The 23455-nt window shown below is 35.3% G+C and overlaps 1 pseudogene; it reads left to right on the top strand.

Annotated features, from left to right (window-relative positions):
* LOC131051808 (alpha pinene synthase, chloroplastic-like) overlaps positions 1-17950 on the top strand; it is a 95624-nt pseudogene extending 77674 nt beyond the window's left edge.
* The last annotated feature ends 5505 nt before the right edge of the window (positions 17951-23455 follow it).

Here is a 23455-nt window from a genome sequence, read left to right as displayed (position 1 = left end):
AATGGGCTTCACAGACCCTGACTCAACCAAAGTATCACCAATAAGCTTAACCTTTTCCCAGGATCTATTTTTCATCCACTCCTTAAAGGTTTGTCTAAAGAACCCTTTTTGAGGGTCTTCTGTTGCAAGCCTAAAACATGTGGGGCTTTGTTAATCTTCACAGAACCTGAGGCCACTATAGTGGAAGGAGGAGTAGATGCCATGACCACTGCACCTTCAAGGACCTATGACCCACTAAGATCTCTGTTGTCCCAAACATGGGAAGGCAAATCCATAACCATTTGAACATCCTATTGATTCTCCAAAGATAGGGCTTGACCCTCTTTCTTGGAATCCCCATCCAGCACCTCATGCTAAAATTGGGCACCCAAGGACATGTGAACTGGAACTCCTTCCTCTTGCACCAAATCCTCTAGAATATCAAACCTATTTACGATGACATCATTTTTCCTATCCAACCAGGTTCTCTTCTTTCATTTCTCTTTATTCAGAGGTTTGAATGGAATGAAGGCATCCTTATCCACATGACCATTAGGCATAGGGGATTTCCCCTTATCTTCCCCCAGAATAGAGTGATGAGGATTAGAAATAGTAATTTTAGAATATTTATTTATGGGACCTTTGCTATAAATGACCATATTCATGACAAATTTTGTATCTAAATGGTAGGATCTCATAGTCCAACTGTTGGATCCAAGGAGATGTCCCCAAACAGATTTCCATAGAGTCTGGCAAAGGATTATTTAAATCAACTTCTACACATATACGAGCATAGGAAATTACCTTTTTATCTTGAGTTTGTGAAGCCGAACCCACAGGTTTACCAAGAAGCAGTGAGATTAGGTGAAGAATATCTTCTCTCCAGAATTCCAACCGAAGCCTTGGAAATCATGAGAGGGAAGCTCCTTAGTAGAATTAAAGCCAATATGCCAAGGTTTGATAAAGATTCCCACCTGGTTGAAAAAATAAGGGCCACCCTCAAAAGCCTTGTTCCTATCTGCCAAGCTAGAAAAAATAACTAGAAAATAGTTATTGGCTGCTATAAGTAGATCCATGTCTCCTCCTAAATTCCAAACACGGTGTGATCAAGACTCTAAAACAAGTATAGAGAGGTGAAGACCAATAAATTTGCATATGAGAGCATGATTACACTAATATTCAACATCCTCTGAAATGTGCTCAGGTTGAATAAACAGAACTGGACGATTGGGATCTCTCCAAACAACCATTCACCTTTTTCATGTGAAAAGGATCTTTCGAAGAAGAGACGCTTGCCCCTAATTGGGAATGAATAATGTGTTCCTTTCCACATGCATGCATCAAATGAGATAGATCTGCCATATCCAAATCTCCAGAGATCATCTAAGAAGAGGATAATCCTCTATTCTCCATGAAACTAGAGAAAATACCAAAAGAAGAAAAAGAAAAGGGATAGAAAACCCAACCCCAAAACCCCACACACCCCTAACGGGAACCCAGAGCAGAAGAAATAGAAAAGGGTTGCAAAAAAACCCTGCAGCAACCCAGAAAACCTGACCATAGGCAAGCAAAAACCAACCCCCAGCAAACATGAACCACCCCCCTCCCCTGGAATGAAGCAAGCAGAGCGTAGGACACAGGATAGGGCACATCGGCCCTAGCACGACACCCACGCAAACGCAGAGCCATCATTTTCATATATTTGGGGTTCCTTTTCAATTATGGTTATAGTTCAAACATGGTTAAGGTAAGGATTTAATTAGGGTAAGGGTTAGGTATAAAGTTAAATTGGAGTTAGGGTTAAGGATTAACTAGGCATATAGGTAAAACTTTTGATTTAGTGTTAGGGTTAAATTATGGTTAGGATTCAAAGAGGTTTGGAATACAATTCAATTAAGATTAAAGTTATAATTGGAATTAGAGACATGACTTTTATTAGAGTTAAAATATGGTTAGGATAAGGGTAAAGATTAGTGCTCAATTTAGGCTATGGATTATTATGCATTAAATATGGATTCAATTAAATTTATAATTAACATTCAATTAGTATTATAGTTAGGGTTCAAATAGGATTACAACTTAATTAAGGTTAGGATTCAATTAAAGTTATGGTTAAAAAAAAAATTAATCTCTTCTATTTGATAATTGTTTGAAAAAAAACATACTCGATTACTATTACAAATCTAAATGGCGAGTACTAGCCACTACGTGACACTTGTTTCATAGAGTTTTTGTTTTTCCCCATCATTATTTCTTAGGGTTGCATTAAATGGATATTAAACGCATGCCAATAAAGCACTCATCAACCAACCAAAGCATGTTCTTCCTTACATTTCGACGTACCAAGATTCATCAATTATTATTAAACCTTGCCAAACACAACATGGTTCCTATTTCAATGCACACGGGAAAAGTAGAACACCAAATTCATTGCATACTAAAAGAAGTAGAAAATTTGCACCCACCTTCTTCACAAATGATTTTCCTCTATAAATTGGAAACAAACAAGCATTCCTTGCAATATTCAATTCTATGTGTAAAAGAGAAACAAACAAACTTTGCTTGCAATGGATCTAATCTCCATTTTTCCTCCTAATTTGTGTTTTTCCAAGTCCCACAATCTTCAGCTTTATAGTAATGTAGTGCCATTAATATGAATAAATAATCTTAACTCTATTGTAAATTAGGAGGAAAATGATGTTTCACAAGTTGGGATAATGCAAGCAAAGTTTCATCTACGACCTATTACAGTAATTTTGTTTTGTTAAATGATAGATTTTGAAAGCTTTTTGTCAATAATAGGTAGAATGTCCACAATACAGAGATGGAATAAAATATTTTTAGTGTCTAAAAATTCACTAATTATATCTAAAAAAAATACATATAAATTATTCTAATGATTGAAGCAATTAAGAGAGCTTCTTGTATCTTTTTAGATTTTTCTTCTAAAAACAAATTAAGATGTCAAAGATATTGTTATTGGGATTTCAGAGGCTCCTTTATATGCTCAACATTTTGCTCGTCTTATTAGTGAGATTAAATACATGTTCAAAAGAAAATAGGTCAAAATATCAAACATCTTAGAATAGATCAACATTTTCAAAAGGAAATAAAAGAAACCAATTTTTTTTTTATTAATTAAACAGGAAAAATTTTGAAAGAGCCCTAACCTTTATCCACCTCATAAATTATTATTTATTATTATAAGAAAATATGCCATCAATAGGTATATAATAGTTTGAAGGGAATGCAAGTGAATGCCAAAGAGATCTCAACATCACAGCCTTGAGTTTTAGGATTCTTAGACTCCGTAGATATCATGTTTCTACAGGTATAATCTTTGTTTTAAATGTAAATACCTCAAAAGTTTTTACATAAATCTGATTGTGAAAACACCAAAAACTAGGCTCATCCAGAGCCTCGAAGGGCCTCAAAAATGACAATGAAAAGGAAACAAACATAAAAGGGAAAATGATCCTACACCACTAGGTGCTCTTGCATCATTCTGTCTTCTACCATTAACCTATCTAAATTTTTGAGATAATTAGGTAGTAGACCATCCCTTCCACTAAAATCCCAGCCATCAACATGCCCTAAAGCCCACTTGGCCAAACAATTAGCAACTCTATTCCACTCTCTAGGAATATGACAAAAGGAGACAAATTCCAATGTATTACATAGTTGTAAAATCTGTCTGACCATAGAAGCAAATTGCCAACTCACATCATTCAAATTTGTTTGTTCAACATGTCCACAACAATCTGAGACTTTGACTCACAAATAATCTTCCTCCATCCTAAAGAACAACCTCGCTCAACAACAATCTTAATAGCTAGGGCCTCCATAAGATTGTTAGAGTGCTACCCATTATAAATAGAGAAGAAAAAACTGCAAAACCATCATCACCTCTACCTATACCTCCAATACTTGCATGTCTAGGATTCCCACAGGAAGAGCCATCTATATTAACTTTTAATATTCTCACAGGAGGGGGAATTCACCTTCCATCTCTACTTATCCACTACTCCGCATGTTGAGATCTATTTCCAGTAGCACAGTCCATTTTAATGTTTTCCAATTGCAGATTCCTTACAATAGCATAATCGCCCAGATCAACATTTTCAAACAAATTGCACTTAGTCAAGATCATATCCTAAAACCTATTAACTATCTTTGACCAGAGCTGACTCCCTATATGTGAATAACAAAAGACCCTTTGATTCCTTTCTAGCCACAAATTCCAAATAATAAGGGCTGACCCAATAGCCCAAGCCACTTGAAGAAAAGAGGTCTTTGTTGGGGGTCTGCCCAAGCTATCCCAAAAGTCAATTAAGGAGGTGGCATGAAAACAAGCATGTTGCCAAGCCTCCCACCACTTGTTTCAAATCTCCCTAGAGAAAGGGCATAGAAAAAACAAGTGGGAGCAGTCTTCCTCATTATGCATACATAGATAACGGATAGATGGTCCTTGGAAGCCTCTCTTACGAAGATTCTCCCATGTGAGGCATTTCCTCTGAGCAACCGGCCATAAGAAAAAATTACATTTTGGCCAAGAGAAGCTATTACAAACCTTCTTCCACTAGGGAACATATGTCAGGCCATGCAATTGCCTATCAAGTTGAGCATAACCTTCAGCAACAAAAAACTTGCCTTTTGGGTTAGGACCCCAAGCCAAAAAATTTCCTTCTTGAGGGAATTACATAACCTACCCTCCAAGATATTAACCAAGACCACACGATCTTCATCTAAGCCACCCAAGGGCCATTCAAGAGGATCCTTCCAACAAGTCACCTCAACCTGTCCCATGCACCTAACCGTTTTAAAATTCTCCACCTTAACCCATCCAACATCAGTGAAAATGTTGCAAAGAGGTTGAAGTTGTGGATAACTAGACAGAATAGGAGAGTGACCATCCCAAGAGTCCTGCCAAAAAAGAGATTTAGAGCCTCTATTACAAATCCAGAAAAGGCCATCTTTAATAAGTTGGGCACCTTTTTTAAGAGTATCCCAGATACAAGAGCCCCTGTCCACTTAACTAAGATGAGGCACCTCATGATCATTAGCACCAGGGAGATACTTGTGGATTAAAATCTTGGCCCAGTCCTGATCCCGACTGTTACAACACCTCCAATACAGCTTAGCCGCCAAGGCCTTGCTAACCAAAGCAATAGATCTGAGGCCAAGACCCCCAGCATGTCTTGGTCTAGAAACAGAGTCCCATTTAACAAAAATACACTAAGAAACAAGAAAACTACTAGACCAAAGAAATTGATGGGAAAGAGCATCGAACTCTCTCACAAAGATGGAGAGGGGAGCCTGCACAAAACACCTATAAATGGGAAGCGCTTGCACCATAGTCTTCAGAAGAATCACTCTTCCAGCAGAGGATAACCACCTATAAGTCCAATGATTAATGTTGCAATGAAATTTATCCAAAATTCCTTGCCAAAAATCTTCGCATTGAACCCCCAAATCTAAAGGAATCCTGAGGTACAACAAAGGAAGGGGCCCCATCTAAAATCTGAGGATCCTGGCAATCTTATTCTAAATAAGCTGAGGGGTATTAAAGAAATATATGGATGATTTATCTTCATTAATTTTCTGACCTGGGGCTTTGCAATAGATATCCAAAGCTCTCCTGAAATTCACTACCTCATTTATTCTGGCCCTGCCCATCAAACCTATGCCATCCACAAACTAAAGATGAGAGTAGGGAGGTAGAGCATTGCTCCAACTCCAACCCTGAATAAGACCATGTCTCACCTAAGAAGTGAGAAATCTGCCAAGACCTTCAGCCATGAGAATAAATAAATAGGGAGATAAAGGGTCCCCTTGCCAAAGCCCCCATGAAGCACTAAACAATTATGAGGTTTCTCCATTAATAACTGTTGGCATATGCACACTCCAATGACACATTGTATGTGATTGAAGGTTTTGTCATTGATGGAAACCTTGCAATCATATGGCACCGGCAAAGACATTATACCAGCATCAGCTGATCACACACCACACCAACACTCAGGACACCGGCACCGGCATAGAGGCTAACAGGATTTTGTTATATTATATTTTGTTTATTATTGTAAAAATGTCTAAGCTGACTTGGAAAATTGTAAAATGACTCTTATATATAAAAGAGATCATTGTAGACATTTATGAGATGTGATAGAGAAGCATAAAAGAAAATATTAAGCAGACCTAATGTGCGAAATATAGGTCAAGAGGTATATGAAAAGAACAGAGTAGGAACCGGTACTGAATCTGGCATAGAAGATGCTATTGTAAAGCAGTACAAGATATTGGATTTGTATAATCCTTATTGTAAGTCAGTGTGACTTCCCATTGAGCAGTGAGCTCTAGGCAGTTGGCCTTCCTACATGTGCAGGCCCCTATTGTAAGTAATATTCTCTTATTGGCCAATGAGTGAATATTATGGGTCACAAATCCCACCGAGGTTTTTTGCACATCGGGTTTCCTCATTAACATCTTGTGTTATGGTGTGTTTTTCATGTGGATGTTCTTGATTCTGTTTATTGCATTATTTCTTGCATACTGGTACACTGTTATATTATGTTCTACATGTTTTAAGTTGAGAAATTCTAATTACCGGTTAGATATTGATTCACCCCCCCCTCTCAGTATCTGTGGGACCCCTAACAATTGGTATCAGAGCCCGGTCCTCTATTTTCAAAAGCCTAACAGCTTGAGGAAGATCTTGACACCGGTAAAGATGGAAAATCTGATGAAGCAACTGGAAGGAGCTCTTACAGACTATGATGCAGAAAAGTTGAAAAATATCAAATTAGAAGATGATTTAAGAGCAGCTCAGGACATCATTCAGGCACTTCAAGAAAATTTTATTGTTGCAAGAAATAAGAGAAGGGAACTTTGTGAAAAATTGCAAAATGAGAATGATGAAAAGGAATCACTTAATGATATGATAAGCAAGTTAAAACAAGAGATCATGACAACAAAGAATGAGATGCAGGATATGACTGAGATTTTGCAAAGAATTGAGGATAGGAAGAAGAACGAAGAAGAATTGACCAGAAGACTAAGTGATGTAGCAAATGAGAACACAAAACTTAGCTATGAAAATGACATGTTGAAGACAGATCTGATGCATACTCAAAATGACTCAAATGAACTGATGAGACAAAAAGAAGTCCTAGAAAGAGAACTAGAAACTGCAAATCAACACAAAGAAAAATTCAAAAAAAGCTCAAAGGAACTTGGCACCTTGCTGAAGAATCAAAAACCTAAAGGTGACACTTCTAGAATTGGCTTTGAAGTTGGTGAAAGCTCTGGTACTGCAAATACTCAGGATCATAGCAAACCGGTAAGACAACCTAATGCTTATAAATTCAATGGTAAATGCTTTAACTATAATAAGTATGGTCATAGAGCAAATGAATGTAGATCTAGAAATTATCAGAATATCAACACACCCACCGGTCAATGTTCTAAATGCAACAAAGTTGGTCACAACTTTGAAAACTGCAAAATGAATGTGAGATGTTATGTTTGTGAAAGATTTGGACATTTATCTAATCAATGCAGAACACAAACTAGCATAGGTTATGGGAAAGCTATTCAAAAAAATAATGTAACTTGTTATGCATGTAACAAGATTGGGCATATTGCTAAATTCTATAGAAGTAAAGGAACACTGGTAGACAACAAAAGTTCTAGCTTGAAAGGTAAAGAAAAAGTTGAAGAGGCTAAGCAAGAATTCTCAAAACAATGGATTAGAAAAGGTGATCTAAATATTGGGAATACTCCTCCAATGGTAGAACCAATCAATACTTCACTGGTAGGATAGAGTGATGCTTCACCAGAAGGATAGAGCAGTGCTCCACCAACAGGAAGTTCTTCATCTAATTGAAGAAAATTTCCTTGAGGGTTTGGCAATCTATTGATACATGTGCTATTATTCCCTCGGTTGGAGATAAGAAGTTGGAAATTACTTATTACCAGCAAACAATGTTAAGTGAATACTTAACCGACATGCAATTAATGTGAAAAGACATTATAAAATTAAGGTTTTGGCTCCATTTCATTTCACCGTGATTTCAAATTTTTGAAGAGCGCAAAGATTCCAAGCTAAGGCATTTCGACCAAGAAGCAAGAACACTCCAAGAAATCATCCATCCAAGGCAGTAAAAGGTATTTAATCATGGCATCCACCTCTGCAATTGAATATATAGCAAACCCTACTATTGTTGAAGTAATAAAAAGACCTAGGCCCATATTTCAGTTAGTTTCTGAGATAGCAAAGAAGGATGATACCTTAGGTGCTTTTTCTCAAATTCCTAAGTGAGTTGTATATGCTGAAGACCCCAAAATGTACATCCACTGCAACATTGAAGAGTTAGAAGATGAGGAAATTAAAACCATGTATAAAACTGTGATATGTGGTAATACTGGCAATGTAAAAGATGAACACAAGATCATTGAGACCCTAGGATTTACAGAGATCCTTAGCATTCTTGAATTTCCAAATAATGTGATTAGGATAGTTTTAAGCAGGGTACATGGAGAATTTTTTTGGTTAGATGCAATCCATAAGATCACCAAGGAAAGTGTGAAAGTTGTCACAGGGTTACCGACCACCGGTAAAAGACCAGATAAAACCAAGAAAGTTTCCAATGACCTAGTTATAAACCTAACTGGTGCAACATTTGACAAGAGGTCTCTAAGGGTTAATGACGTAAAAGATGTCAATGTGAGATTCATCAGTATGATATTAGGGTATAAAGCTACTCATGCTAATAGACTTAATTTAGTTTCAAGTTTATGCATTAAGAGTGCTTATGACATGGTCATAGACAATGCAAAAACTGACATATGTGAGTGGTTAAAGGATGAATTAATTGACAATCTTGGAAAGATCAAGAAGGACAAGAAAGGAACTTTCAGATTTGGAAATCTGTTAGTATGCCTAATGCTACATATAACGAAACAAGTTCCCGAAATAGGTTACAAAGAACTTGGATATGACATACCGGTAGGCAAAAAATTGACTCAACTATTCAATAACATGGGTGAGAACAAGGAAAAAAGTATTCATGACTTTTTCCAAGCATTAAAAGCCAAAATGAAGAAAAGAGTAAGGTTATCACAGAAGATTATAGACAAATACAAAGATGATATATGCTTTGTCATCAAGAAAGATGAAATCTGGATGGAAGCGGTCATCCCAAGGATAGTTTGGGTAACCGAGATGGGCTATGAAATAGATGATCACATAGTTGAAACATATGCCAAAGCACTTCTGGAAGCCCCCAGAGAACCAAAAGAAGAACTATTTGGTAGTTCTGAAACCATAGAAAGCCAAATTCAATCAAAGAAAAGGGTGAAAAAGGTTGAGGCAGTTGTAAGGAAAGGGTCTAGACAAGCAAAAGCCATTAAGGAAGATGTATTGAAGAAAACCAACATAACAGAGGATGAGTTAGCAGCTCCATAGCCTGAAACTCACCTATCACCGGTAGGTACTTCTTCAGGAAGTGACATGCCTGCAACTTTTAAAAGAGTTGTAAGAAAAAGAGATCCCTCACCGGCAACCACACCTTCACCTAGGAGGACAAGGCAAAAGCAACAAGCTGTGAGATCTCCAGTTAGAAAGGCCACACCAAAGAAGAAACTGACACCCAAGAAGAAAAAAAGGACAAATAGAGACTTGGCCCCTCTTAATATACTGCTGAATGAAATCACAGAGGAAGGTAAACTGAAGAACATAGAGAAAATATATGACACTCTAATAGCTAATGAGAAAGAATAAGTTGAAAATAGTGTTATATTGCACATGGATATGTACAAGAAATTTTTGATGGAAGTAGTCAATGAAATACCAGATGAATTAATCAAAAGACTAGAGGCAAGAAGATAGGCAGAGATAGAATTGGATAAGAAAATAAAAATTGAGAAGCTACTTGTTGTATATCTGGTAAACTCTCCACAAGAAATTGATGCCCTGATTGCAAAGGCCAACCGGTCAGTATTCTCTACTGCACACCGGCATTTTTCACTAATGGCAGGAAGAGTTAATGAAGTGACAAAGGAAACAGAAGATGGATGGGATATATTCCTAGTTGAGAAAGAAAAACAAGAAGAGTACAGGAACCCTAAACCCATAAAGGTATATTAGAAAGATAGAGACAAGGGGAAAGGTAAAGTTGGTGGACCACCAAGTATCAAGGTTAGAGACAACTTACCCCCACCTTCTTTAAATACTCCACTGGTAAAATCAACAACTAATGAAGATCAACCGACAGTCGAGAGTATGGATGTAGAGGATAATAATCCTAATCCTTAAGTCCTATATACTATGAATGTTGATACTCAGAAGATCAACATAGTAGTAGACAAAGATACAACAAAAGAGTCAGATATGGCTAGTGAGCCTCTAGTGACTGAGGAAATTGATAAACCGGCAGATGATATAGAGAAATATGCACACTCCAATGAGACATTGTATGTGATTGAAGGTTTTGTCATTGATGGCAACCTTTCAATCCTATGGCACCGGCAAAGACATTATACTGGCATCAGTTGATCACACTCCACACCGACACTCAAGACACTGGTACCGGCACAGAAGAAAGAAAGTATACCGGCACAGAGGCCGATAGGATTTTGTTATATTATATTTTGTTTATTATTGTAAAAATGTGTAAGCCGACTTGGCAAATTGTAAAATGACTCTTATATATAAAAGAGATCATTGTAGACATTTATGAGATGTGATAGAGAAGCATAAAAGAAAATATTAGGCAAACCTAATCTGCGAAATATAGGTCAAGAGGTATATGAAAAGAACAGAGCAGGAACTAGTACTGAATCTGGCATAGAAGATGCTATTATAAAGCAGTACAAGATATTGGATTTGTATAATCCTTATTGTAAGTTAGTGTGACTTCCCATTGAGCAGTGAGCTCTAGGCAGTTGGCCTTCTTGCATGTGTAGGCCCCTATTGTAAGTAATATTCTCTTATTGGCCAGTGAGTGGATATTGTGGGTCACAAATTCCACCAAGGTTTTTCCCACACTGGGTTTCCTCATTAACATCTTGTGTTATGGTGTGTTTTTCATGTGGATGTTCTTGATTCTGTTTATTGCATTATTTCTTGCATACCGGTACACTGTTATATTATGTGCTACATGTTTTAAGTTGAGAAATTCTAATTACCGGTTAGATACTGATTCACCCCCCCCCCCTCTCTCAGTATCTATGGGACCCCTAACAATAAGAACCGAGAAAGAGGTAGAAGTCACACAACTAAGAACCCAATTCACCCACTCTTCTCCAAAACCAAAAGCCACAATGATCTTCTATAAGAAATCCAAGCTCACCCTATCATAAGCTTTGGCCATGTCAAGTTTAATAAACATAGCCTTCTCCTTAGAGGAAGCCATTGAATGAATAACCTCCATTGCTATCACAACTCCATCAAGGATCTGTATTCCATCAATGAAATCACCTTTCTCCTTAGAAACCAAAGTGCAGAGGAGAGGTTTGAGTCGTTCAGCAATCAATTTAGTGATTATCTTGTAGACAACATTACATAAAGCAATAGGCCTGTACTGATCCAAGCTATTAGCCCTCTCCTTCTTAGGAATGAGAGCCAAGAAGGTAGAATTCATATATTTGAGCATTTGTTTATTCCTATGAGATTTCTTGGACCACATCTAGAAGATCATACTTTATAATCTCTTGAAATTCTTGAAAAAACTCAATAGGAAACCCGTCAGGGCTAGTAGCCTTGCCTTTTTTCATTTGAAACACAACCCCCTCAAGTCTAGACAACAAAATGGGGTGCAAGAGAGCATCATTCATTTCAACAGAGACAAGAGGGGGAATACAGTTCAAAATGGCCCTCTCTTCCACCATAGCTTGAGGATCCTCTATGGTAAACAAATTAGAAAAAAAACTAACATCTTCCATAGCAATTTCTTCTTTAGATGAAAGATGAACCCCTTATGAAGATATGAGAGAGGTAATAGAGTTACCATACCTTCAAGCCTTAACAAAAATATGAAAAAAATAAGTGTTTCTATCACCTTCTTGGAGCCAATCCACACGAGACTTTTGTTTCCAGAAAATCTCCTCATGCAACTCCCACTCTTCTAAGTCCTTTAGAGCAAGGGACTCATCCATACTGAGCTCCACAGTCATCCCTTGATCCCTAATTTGACATGAAACCTCATCCAGCTTGGATTGATTTGCCATCATGTGTCTATACAAATTCCCAAAACATTGTTTATTCCACCTCTTAAACCTATATTTCACATGTCGTAATCTCTTACCAAAGGTGTACAGACCACGCCCGTGGGTAGGCACCCCTTCATACCACCAAGCAGCTATAAGATCCCTCAACAACTAATCATGAAGCCACATCTATTGAAATTTGAAAGAGGGATTTTTGGAGGTTCTAAAAGATGTAATAGAAAGCTTAATAGGCCAATGATCATAACCCTTCCAATCAAGAATTTTTGAATTGGTGGACCACCTATCATGCACCCAATAGAAGGAAACCAAAAATATAGCAAACCTTTCAGAGATAGCCTCAACACCACTCCTATTATTCCATGTAAAGACACCATGAATTGGCTTCACATCAATGAGATTCAAGAGACCAATATTATCTTTGAATAAATTTGAGGAAAGATCTATCCTGAATAATCCACCTCGCTTTTCCTCCAAACTAGAAACGACATTAAAATCTCTAGCCAAAATCTAGGGGAGAAAAGGATCTTGAGCTAGAACAAGATTGATGTGAGCCCAAAGATGTGACTTACCCACAAGATCAGTAGGAGCAAAAATATTACAAAAGAGGCATCTTTCTCGAGTCTCAAAGCTAGAAGCGACCATAGAAATGGAAGAACTGCTAGAAAACCACCATAAAGGGGAAACTTTCCTCGGGTTCCAGAAGCAAGCAATCCCCCCTGAACTGCCATGAGAGTTCACTCCCTGCCAAAGGCCCTAGGGCCAAACACACAAAGCATAACTAGCCAAACCATCCACTGAAAGCTTGGTTTCCTGAATAAAAACAACATCAGGAGACTCAGAGTCAATTAATCTGTGAACAACCTTTTGTCTAGGGATGTTGTTCAACCCCCTTACATTCCATGAGAGCACAATCATTTATGTGGTTAAGAGAAGTGGGAATCAATGGGCTTCACAGACCCCGACTCAACCAAAGTATCACCAATAAGCTTAACCTTTTCCTGATCCATTTTTTGTCCACTCCTTAAAGGTTTGTCTAAAGAACCCTTTTTGAGGGTCTTCTGCTGCAAGCCTAAAACAAGCAAGGCTTTGTTACTGTTCACAGAACCAGAGGCTAGTATAGTGGAAGGAGGAGTAGATGCCATGACCACTGCATGTTTAGGGATGTGTGACCCACTAAGATGTATGTTGTCCTGAACATGGGAAGGCAAATCCATAACCATTTGAACATCCTATTGATTCTCCAAAGATAGGGCCCGATCCTCTTTCTTGGAATTCCCATCTAGCACCTCATGCTGAAATTGGGCACCCAAGGACATTTCAACTGGAACTCCTTCCTCTTGGACCAAATCGTCTAGAACATCAAACCTATTTAGAGTGACATCATTTTTCCTATCCAACCAGGTTCTCTTCTTTTCTTTGTCTTTATTCTAAGGTTTGATAGGAATGAAGCCATCTTTATCATCAGGACCATTAGGCATAGGGGCTATCCGCTTATCTTCCCCCAGAATAGAGTGAGGAGGATCGAAAATAGTCAGTTTAGAAGATTTATTTCTAGGACATCTCTGTTGTAAATGACCATATTCATGACAAATTTTGCATCTAAATGGCATGGTCTCATAGTCCAGCTGTTGGATCCAAGAAGATGTCCCCAAACAAATTTCCATAGAGTCTAGCAAAGGATTATTGAAATCAACTTCTACACATACGAGCATAGGAAATTACCTTTCGATCTTGAGTTTGTGATGTTGAACCCATAGGTTTACCAAGAAGTAGTGAGATTGAGTGAAGAATATCTTCTCTCTAGAATTCCAATGGAAGCCTTGGCAATTAGATCCACATGGGTACATGAGAAGGAAGCTCCTCAGTAGAATTAAAGCCAATATGCCAAGGATAAAGAGTCCCACCTAGTTGAAAAAATAAGGCTGACTCTCAAAAGTCTTTTTCATGTCTACCAGGTTGGAAAAAAAAACCAGAAAATAGTTTTTGGCTGCCATTAGTAGCTCCATGTCTCCTTCAAGATTCTAGACACGGCGTGCCCAAGACTCTAAAATAGGTATAGAGAGGTGAAGACCGATAAATTTTCATATGAGAGCATGATTGCACCAATATTCAACATCCTCTAAAATTTGCTTAGGTTGAATAACCAAAACTGGACGATCTTGGGATCTCTCCAAACAACCATTCACCTTTTTCATGCAAAAAGGCTATTTCGAAGAAGAGATGCCCACCCCTGATTGGGAATGACTAATGTGTTCCTTTCCACATGCATGCATAAAATGAGACAGATCCACCATATCCAGATCTCCAGAGATCATCTAAGAAGAGGATAATCTTCTATTCTCCATGGACCTAGGGAAAATACCAAAAGAAGAAAAAGAAAAGGGGCAGAAAACCCAACCCCAAAACCCCAAACACCCCTAACAGCAACCCAAAGCAGAAGAAACAGAAAAGGGTTGCAATAAAACCCTGCAGCAACCCAGAAAACCCGACCATAGGCAAGCAAAAACCAACCCCCAACAAACAAGAACCCCCCCCTCCCCTGGAATGAAGCAAGCAGAGTACAGGACATAGGATAGGGCACATCGGCCCTAGCACGACACCCACGCAAATGCAGAGCCATCATTTTCATATATTTGGGGTCCCTTTTCAATTATGGTTATAGTTCAAACATGGTTAGGGTAAGGATTTAATTAGGGTAAGGGTTAGGTATAAAATTAAATTGGAGTTAGGGTTAAGGATCAATTAGGCATATAGGTAAAACTTTTGATTTAGTGTTAGGGTTAAATTATGGTTAGGATTCAAAGAGGTTTGGAATACAATTTAATTAAGATTGAAGTTCTAATTGGAATTAGAGACATGACTTTTATTAGAGTCAAAATATGGTTGGATAAGGGTTAAGATTAGTGTTCAATTTAGGTTATGGATTATTATGCATTAAATTTAGGATTCAATTAAATTTATAATTAATATTCAATCAGTATTATAGTTAGGGTTCAAATAAGATTTCAACTTAATTAAGGTTAGGATTCAATTAAAGTTATGGTTACAAAATTATTAATCTCTTCTATTTGATAATTGTTTGAAAAAAACATACTCAATTACTATTACAAATCTAAATGGCAATTACTAGCCACTATGTGACACTTGTTTCATAGGGTTTTGGTTTTTCCCCATCATTATTTCTTAGGGTTGCATTAAATGGATATTAAACGCATGCCAATAAAACACTCATCAACCAACCAAAGCATGTTCTTCCCTACATTTCGACGTACCAAGATTCATCAATTATTATTAAACTTTTCCAAACATGACATGGTTCCTATTTCAACGCACGTAGGAAAAGTAGAACACCAAATTCAATGCCAAAGAGATCTCAACATCACGGCCTTGAGTTTTAGGATTCTTAGACTCCATAGATATCATGTTTCTATAGGTATAATCTTTGTTTTAAATGTAAATACCTCAAAAGTTTTTACATAAATCTGATTGTGAAAACAAGGAACATTTTAACTTATATTTCATCTGAATTTTGGGTTCACTTGATATTAATGTATTTTCAATTCATGGGTTTTGGATACCATTTTACCTTTGAGTTAAAAATATTAAGATAATTGACTGTTTAGGATGGTGGGCAATGAGAAACTTTTCACCGAATTCAGTGAGTCTTGCATTCAACAAGATTTGATTTCTGGTGGGCTCATCATGAGTAGACCAGTGGTCCATTGACAACATACTTAATTTTATTTTTACTACTTTTTATATTTAAGTTTTATAAAGAATAAGTTTGTTAGTAATTTTGGGTAATTGAGGTTTTATGTGATTATTTATTAATTGGTTGTATTTTAGATGGTGAGGGGAGTCTGGTTTGTCTGAATTGAAATTTAGTCGCCACGATCATGTAGAATATTTTTTTATGACATGTGCAATTTGTGAGGATGAGAGATATTTTGCATTTAGATATGACCTAGCAAAGTTCTTTGCAATTGCAATATACTTAGATGATATATAAGAACATATGCAACATTTAAATTGAAACTCTTCACATAGGCTATCAAGAAATAAGCATTAAATCATAATTTATGTAGATATATCTAAAAATACATCTCTATAAGATTGTGATAATAATCTTCTATGTGACTCTTAGGTAAGATCCAACTTCTAGATATAGCCATCTTCCTAAATATATGAAAGTTATATATATGATATTGTATTAGACAAACAACCAAATGGATGGAGAAGCTGAAAAGATTCAAGGCCGAGATACTCTCATTCCCTCTAAAGATGCAATATGGATATGATTTTTCTTATTTTAGAATAAAATTTATCTTTCACAGAATATTTACTTTAACTATTTTACAAATACATACAATACATCATCAATTTTTCTAGACCCCAAACATTAACTATTATTTTAATTTTATGTTTTTTCACATACTTCATAATGTTAGATCTTAACATATATCTTTTTTTTATAGTTTTTACTTATAGATTCATATTAATCTTAAAATGATTGATTTCATATTTATCTTAAAATGATTGATTTCATATTTTATAACCTTCAATTTCACTAAATATTTTAATTCATCTTCTTTATATGTGAAATTTTTTATTTAGCTATTTTCATTTCTTCTTTTATGACATAATTTTCTTGCACACATACATCTTAATTTTATTAAATGCGGAATCAATAACTAGGTTTATAATAATAAAAAGTTTAATAGGCTCACGTTGTAGATTTATTTAAAAAATAACATCCTTATATAGGTTTATTTAGTTGTTGCCTAATCTTTCCTATATCTATTATATCAAATTTCTAGTAAAAAATTAACAAAAGTATTTGGGAACTAGTGTTAGTGCTTTTATAGTTTATGATATTATTTTTCTTAGAATATTATCAAATTTGTTAATTTTTTGAAATTATTTTGTGGTAGTGTATATTTTAGCGGATTATTTATCTTTTAGTACTTAAAATGGTGTTAAATTTAGTTTTAGATTTTTTAATAAATTAATATATATATAATTGCTTTTTATTTAAAAATATATTTTTTATGTAGTGAGAAGCATATATCGATGTTATGATGCAAGAAGTTGAGTCACTTGTTACAAGTCATTCTTTGATTTTGGTAGAACAAATTGAGAATGGAACAATTAGTTCAAGGACTCATGCAACCACATTGCAACCTTTGTTAACAATAGATCGGATTCTTTTAGAAAATATTCTTCAAAATATTGATTATCCATCAAAATTCAATGATCTTGTAAGTTTAAGCATTAGATTTAGGTGTGATATTAAATCCTTTAAGGTCTGCAATAATTTCGTATTTAACATGTATGATATTCTATGTATACTCATAAAATGAAATATTGGGTTTGATATGAGCATAATTTATTTATTTTACTTTGAACTTAAATCCTTGTTTGTGAAGGGTGAGATAGATTGAGGAAAAAAAAAAAAACATCACTAGCATGTTAAAAAGGAGATAATCTAGGATCCACTTAGAAAGATGCCTTGGATTACATTAAGTATTTATTGGATGAACAACTCAAAGAATTAAATTGAAAGTACTTGAAAAATTATGGTGTTCCAACTTGTAGCAAGGATTATGCTTATGAAATCACAAGAGGTTAACTACAGTTCTACAAGGAGATAGATAGTTTTAGTATTTCAAATGAAGACATACAAAATCATGTAACTCAAATCCTTGTTGAACCTATAATCATACAATCTCTCAATATAGTTTAACAATTTCTACCATGATATGAATTTATCTTTCATTAAACTAAGAGATATTTTACAATGTAAATGAAGTTTTAGTTACATTTAAAATAATGAGTTCATTTCTAATGGTAGTCTATATAAATATTCTAATTATAATTTCATGGATTCGTGTGATAATTTTATAGTATTTTTAAATTAAGAAAATAATTTTTGGTTCGTGAAATCAAAGATTCTGTAATCCTGAATGAAATTGACATTTAGTAGCAAAGTGCTTTGAGGGGATATGTTGGAGTATTAGAAAAGCCTATTTAGTCATTTGAGTAACCATTATTGTTATCTAATTTTGTGTAAATTTTAATTAGTTTTTGCACATCCCACCTTTAAGGGAATAAAATCCCATATATATAAATCTATGATAATAAAATATATGATTTAAATCAACCACAAGTTAACTTTCCTCTTAATTAATTATGAAGAGATGGGAATTTGTACTATAAAATATTATAGTAAGGATTAAATGGAAAGGATAAGCTATTCACATATGGGAGTTATGATAAAGAATAATTATTCTTTCTTAGTATTTTAATCACTTATTATGGTACTATCTAGACCATTTACAACACCAAGATCATGCCAATATCCTAATATGTAGTCACTAGATGTAATTAAATTATACAAGCTTTCCTCATATTAAAATGCCCAGACATTATTGCAAATAATTTTGCGTTCACCATGTCACCTTAAGTTGATGTAGGTGACCTCAACAAAAAAAAATTGTAATACTTATGGGTGCAATTCAAAGAATTTAGAGACATCCACATTGGTACTTTTAACAATATGCACAAATATGAAGATATATAAACTCAAGCATGTAAGTACACATTCAATTATGGGATGAAACATGAATCATATACAACTAAGATTCACCTAAGCACATTAAAAGTAATTAATAACATTAAAAGAAATGTTTCATTCTTCTTTAAATGCCTAACATTATGAGACCTATAACATTTCTCTTAGTGTTTTACCTTGTAAAAATGTGTGCATCACAATTGGTATCAAAGAAAGGTTGTAACACTAGGAAATCTTTAATATTTTTTCACTCAAGAGCACTAGGGTTTAGGGTTATGGTTTTCTATTTGTTGGTTATTGTACTAATGGATGTTCCTATCGACGGGGGTTCTTCACGAGTTTCCTCAAGAAGTGTGAATATTCCTCGAAATGGTAAAAGTTCTCTTGATTGCAATAGCCAAGGGGGAGCTCTCCTTTCTCTCCGTCGTATTCTTTGGGGTCATTCTTTGCAAAGGAGGATCCTGTCTCCTTTGTTGCAAATTTGATTGGCAGTAGCCCTACCAAAATGGGTGTTGTTGCTTCTTTGGATGTACTTGAGCCATCCTATAAAGTTCACGGGTTTGAAGTGGAGGTTCTTGACAAAAATCTGAATGCAGCTATTGCTAAGATGAGACTCTTGCTAATTGTTAAGTTTCTGGACTTTTTCCCTTCTATTGACCAAGTTAGGAAATGATTTGACTTTGCTTGGTCTTTAACTTAGGCTATTGTTAAGATATCTACTATGGCACATGGTTTATTCCTATTTAGCTTTGTGATTGAAGAAGATCTGATTAAAATTTTAACTAGAGGGTCGTGGTCCTTTGGAAGTTATCATAACTTCCTGCCCTTATGCAAATGGAAACCTAGTTTTGATCATATGGTGGAGGTTTTATGACCCCGACTTGGATCTTGCTCACCGCCCTTCTAATAAAATTCTAGAATATTGGTGTTTTTTAGGGGGATTTCTAACTCTTTTGAGCATCTCCTAGTAGTTGACAAAATCACACAACAAGAGTCTAGGCTGTTTTTTCTATACTCTGTGTTAATGTGTCGATTAATATTGAAATCTATAATGGGCTATAGGTTAGAGCCCATAGAATATGAGAATGTTCACACCTACTGCACTAACTTTAGGAAATATGGTCACCTTAAATCCATGATTGAACTATGTCCAATGACATAAGAGGATTCCCCCTATGTAAGATGTTAATCCTCCTCAATGTGATAATGAGATTAGGCCTATTATTGAAACTGTGGCAGTAAGTTACAAGAAAAGAGTGAAGTTTATTTGGACTAAAGTGATAATGGAAATATGGCTAATGTAAATGTTATGACTGGTAAGTTTTAGAAATGAATTGAATCTCAATTGGGGGATGTTTCACTAATACTCAATATTGATGTTGAGATTTCTACTAAAATGGACAAATCAATAGAATATGAATATCCTATTGGCAGGAGTAAGTTGAAGAAACCCTAGGAGATGCATGTATATACATCTTATCAATAGGATAGTATTGTAAACCAATTGGATGAAATAGTTGATTTGAATGTTTCATTTGATTCTCAAACTAAAGATGCTAAAAGTCTTGGAGAAAATCAAACTTTGAAGGATGGTGAGTTGTAAAAATAGAAGGAGGTTGAGGAAGAAGTGGACAAGGAAGCTCCAAAGGTGTTGCTAGAGAATGTCCTAAACATTTATTCTTTCCTGATGGAGGGAAAGTTCAATCAAGAGAGTGCGATTATTCAATTGAAAGGAGTTAAAAACCTTAATGAAAACTTAGAGCTTTGGAGGTTTTCTTCTACTCCCCCTCAAAATAAAATTAATATCTAAAGTGGATGAATAGGACTTGGAGGTGGAATGGACTTAGTTTACTGAGAAACCTAAAAAGAAAAAGAAACTAGATGACGGCGTTGAAGGTAGTTGGGGAACCCCTTGAAAATTGGAATAAGGAATAGGGATATAGAAAAGGAAATAGCCAAGGAGAGACAAAGAACCTTGGATATCCTCTCATAATCTAAAAAGAAAAAATGTTAATCTAGGATTCCCAACTGAGATCCCCTGCTACTATAGATAGAGTAGTCTTGTTGTGATCTCTTAATGAAGATCCTTTCTTAAAATATAAGGGGGTTGAATAGCCATGTCAAGCATCATATTTTCAAATTCACTCTTTTGGAGAAAAAAGTTGATATTTTGTTACTTCAGGAAATAAAATGAAGCTACAAACATTGAACCCCCATTAGGGGCTTATGATTGTGACAAAGTAGAATGCAGTAATAAGATAAGTGGGTCATGGGTCTAGAATGACCCATAGTATTCAATCTAGTGATGCATCTTAAATCATTTGATCTTTCTTGTGTATTTCAAGTTACAAAACATTTCAAGTAGAGGGATAGACTAGTATTTTTGGGTGGTAGTCATTTGTATTTTGTTCATTGTTTTAGTTATGTCCGAGCAAACTTGACATATATTGTAACTTTTTTGGTATACTATCTTCAATATAGAAAAAAATGAAGTTGCATTCTTTCTCTAATGTGGTTAAATCAATTTGGCCAAAAACTGATTTTTCAGTAAATAATACAGAAAATCCTCAGGTTGTTTGGCAACCATGTGGAACCTTGCAAGGTTAACTAGAAGCACTAAGCATGTCTCTTAAAATAGCCTATCTATTTATTTTGAGGATCTTGCAACCAATCAAGAGTGGAATTTTTTGAATATATATGCTACTAATGTTAAATCTATGAGAGTTGAACTTTGGAATGCTCTACCTAATCTTATCAATAGTTTTTCCCATGAGGCTTGGATTCTTGGTGGTGATTTTAATACGTCATTGTTCCCTTTTGAAAAATATGGTGGAACAGAGGATTTTAATGATAGTATGATAAATCTGGCTAACTTTATCGTTGTCATGGATATTGACCTTGAAAGAGTTATGTACACTTGGTCCAATAGACACCAAGGTAACCATCAAATCCAAGTCAACCTAGATCAATTTATGATTTCTAATAGTTGGGATATCTATGCAAATCTTTCCCTTAAGGCTCTCCCAAAGGTAGGTTCAGACTACAATGGCATCCTTCTTACCTAGGAGATAATTCTAGAAAAGGCCCTTTTCCTTTTAGGTATGGAATTGTGTGGACCTTCCACCCTAATTTTAGGATTCTAATTAAACAATGGTGGAATACCCCATTTAATGGTACCCCTATGTTCAAATTTTTCCAAAAACTTAAACTCATTAAGGAAAAAGGTAAAACGTGGAATAAAATCTCTTTTGGGAACATATTTCTATAGAAAAAAGGTTATTGAGGATAAGCCAAATAAAATCCAACATTCTATGGAACTGGATAATAGAAATGATGCAATGAATCTTTGTGTGGAGGAAAGATAATTGAGAACACAATGGTTTAAATTATCAAAAGAAGAAGAGTTTTTTTGGAAACAAAAGTCAAGGAACCAATGGCTTATGGAAGGCAATAGAAACACTAAATTCTTTCACTAATCTACTATGAAACATAAAATAAGGAATAAAATTTGTAGCCTTCAAAAAGAAGACAGTATTGTGGCTATGGAGGAAAGAGAGATAGATGAGATTGTTGCTTCCTTGTTTTTTGATGTTCAAGCCAATAAGTATAATCTTAACAGGGATATGAAGGAAATACTTGAAGCTATTCCCAAACTTATTGAGGAACAAGACCTAAATAATTTGTTGTAGCCTATTACCTTTCAAGAAATCAAAGATATTATTTTCTCCTTTGGAGCTTTCAAAGCCCTCGGCCCAAATGGGTTTCCCCCAGCCTTCTTCCAAGACTTATGGGAAATGATTGTTGATGATGTCTATAATATTATCTATGATTTCTTCAAAATAGGTAAATTACTTAAACAGGTTAATGCTACTTTCACTGCATTGATTCCCAAATCTAAGAATGCTACTTCTATGATAGATTATTTACTTATTAGTTTATGTAACACTCTATATAAGATTATCTCTAACATGTCGGTTAATAGGCTAAAATTGGTGTTGGATAAGATGATCTCTCCTAACCAAAAAGATTTTGGTAAGGGAAGACACATTTTGAATTCTTCTTTCACCACTCATGAGCTAATTCACTCTATGGATTAAAATAGGAAATTTGGAATTTTATTTAAATTGCACATATCTAAAGCCTATGATATAGTTTCTTGGAAATTCCTTATTGAAGTTCTCTAGAAATATGGGTTCTCTAGTAGATTTTTGAAAATACTAATAGAATGTATGATGACCCCCTCTTGTTTTGTGTTGGTTAATGGCTCTCCTTGAGGCTACCTCTTTTGTGGATGTGGGTATAATGTCAAGGGGATCCTCTTTCCCCCTACCTTTTCATCATCTCTACTAAGGTTTTGTGAAGGATATTCAAAAGTCCCTAGATCTTAATCTGATTAAAGGTGTTAAAGCATCTTCCACTATGCCTCCATCTCACCAACAATTTGTTGATGACACTATCATTTTTGGAGAAGCCTTTTTGGTGGAAGGAAATCCTAAATGGATATGCTTTGATATTAGGTCAAAACATAAATTATAGTAAAAGTAATTTATACTTCTTTCGTACCACCCCTAACCTTAGTGTAAAATTATTCATATTCTATGATGCAACTCTACTTCTCTCCTGGATTCCTACCTTGGGCTTCTCCTTCTCTCTAAAAACTCGGCCAATAATTTTTTG

The sequence above is a fragment of the Cryptomeria japonica genome, chromosome 1 (assembly GCF_030272615.1).
Source record: "Cryptomeria japonica chromosome 1, Sugi_1.0, whole genome shotgun sequence".
NCBI lineage: Eukaryota > Viridiplantae > Streptophyta > Pinopsida > Cupressales > Cupressaceae > Cryptomeria > Cryptomeria japonica.
Note: the sequence above shows the minus strand (reverse complement) of the source record. Positions and strands in the feature narration are given on the sequence as shown.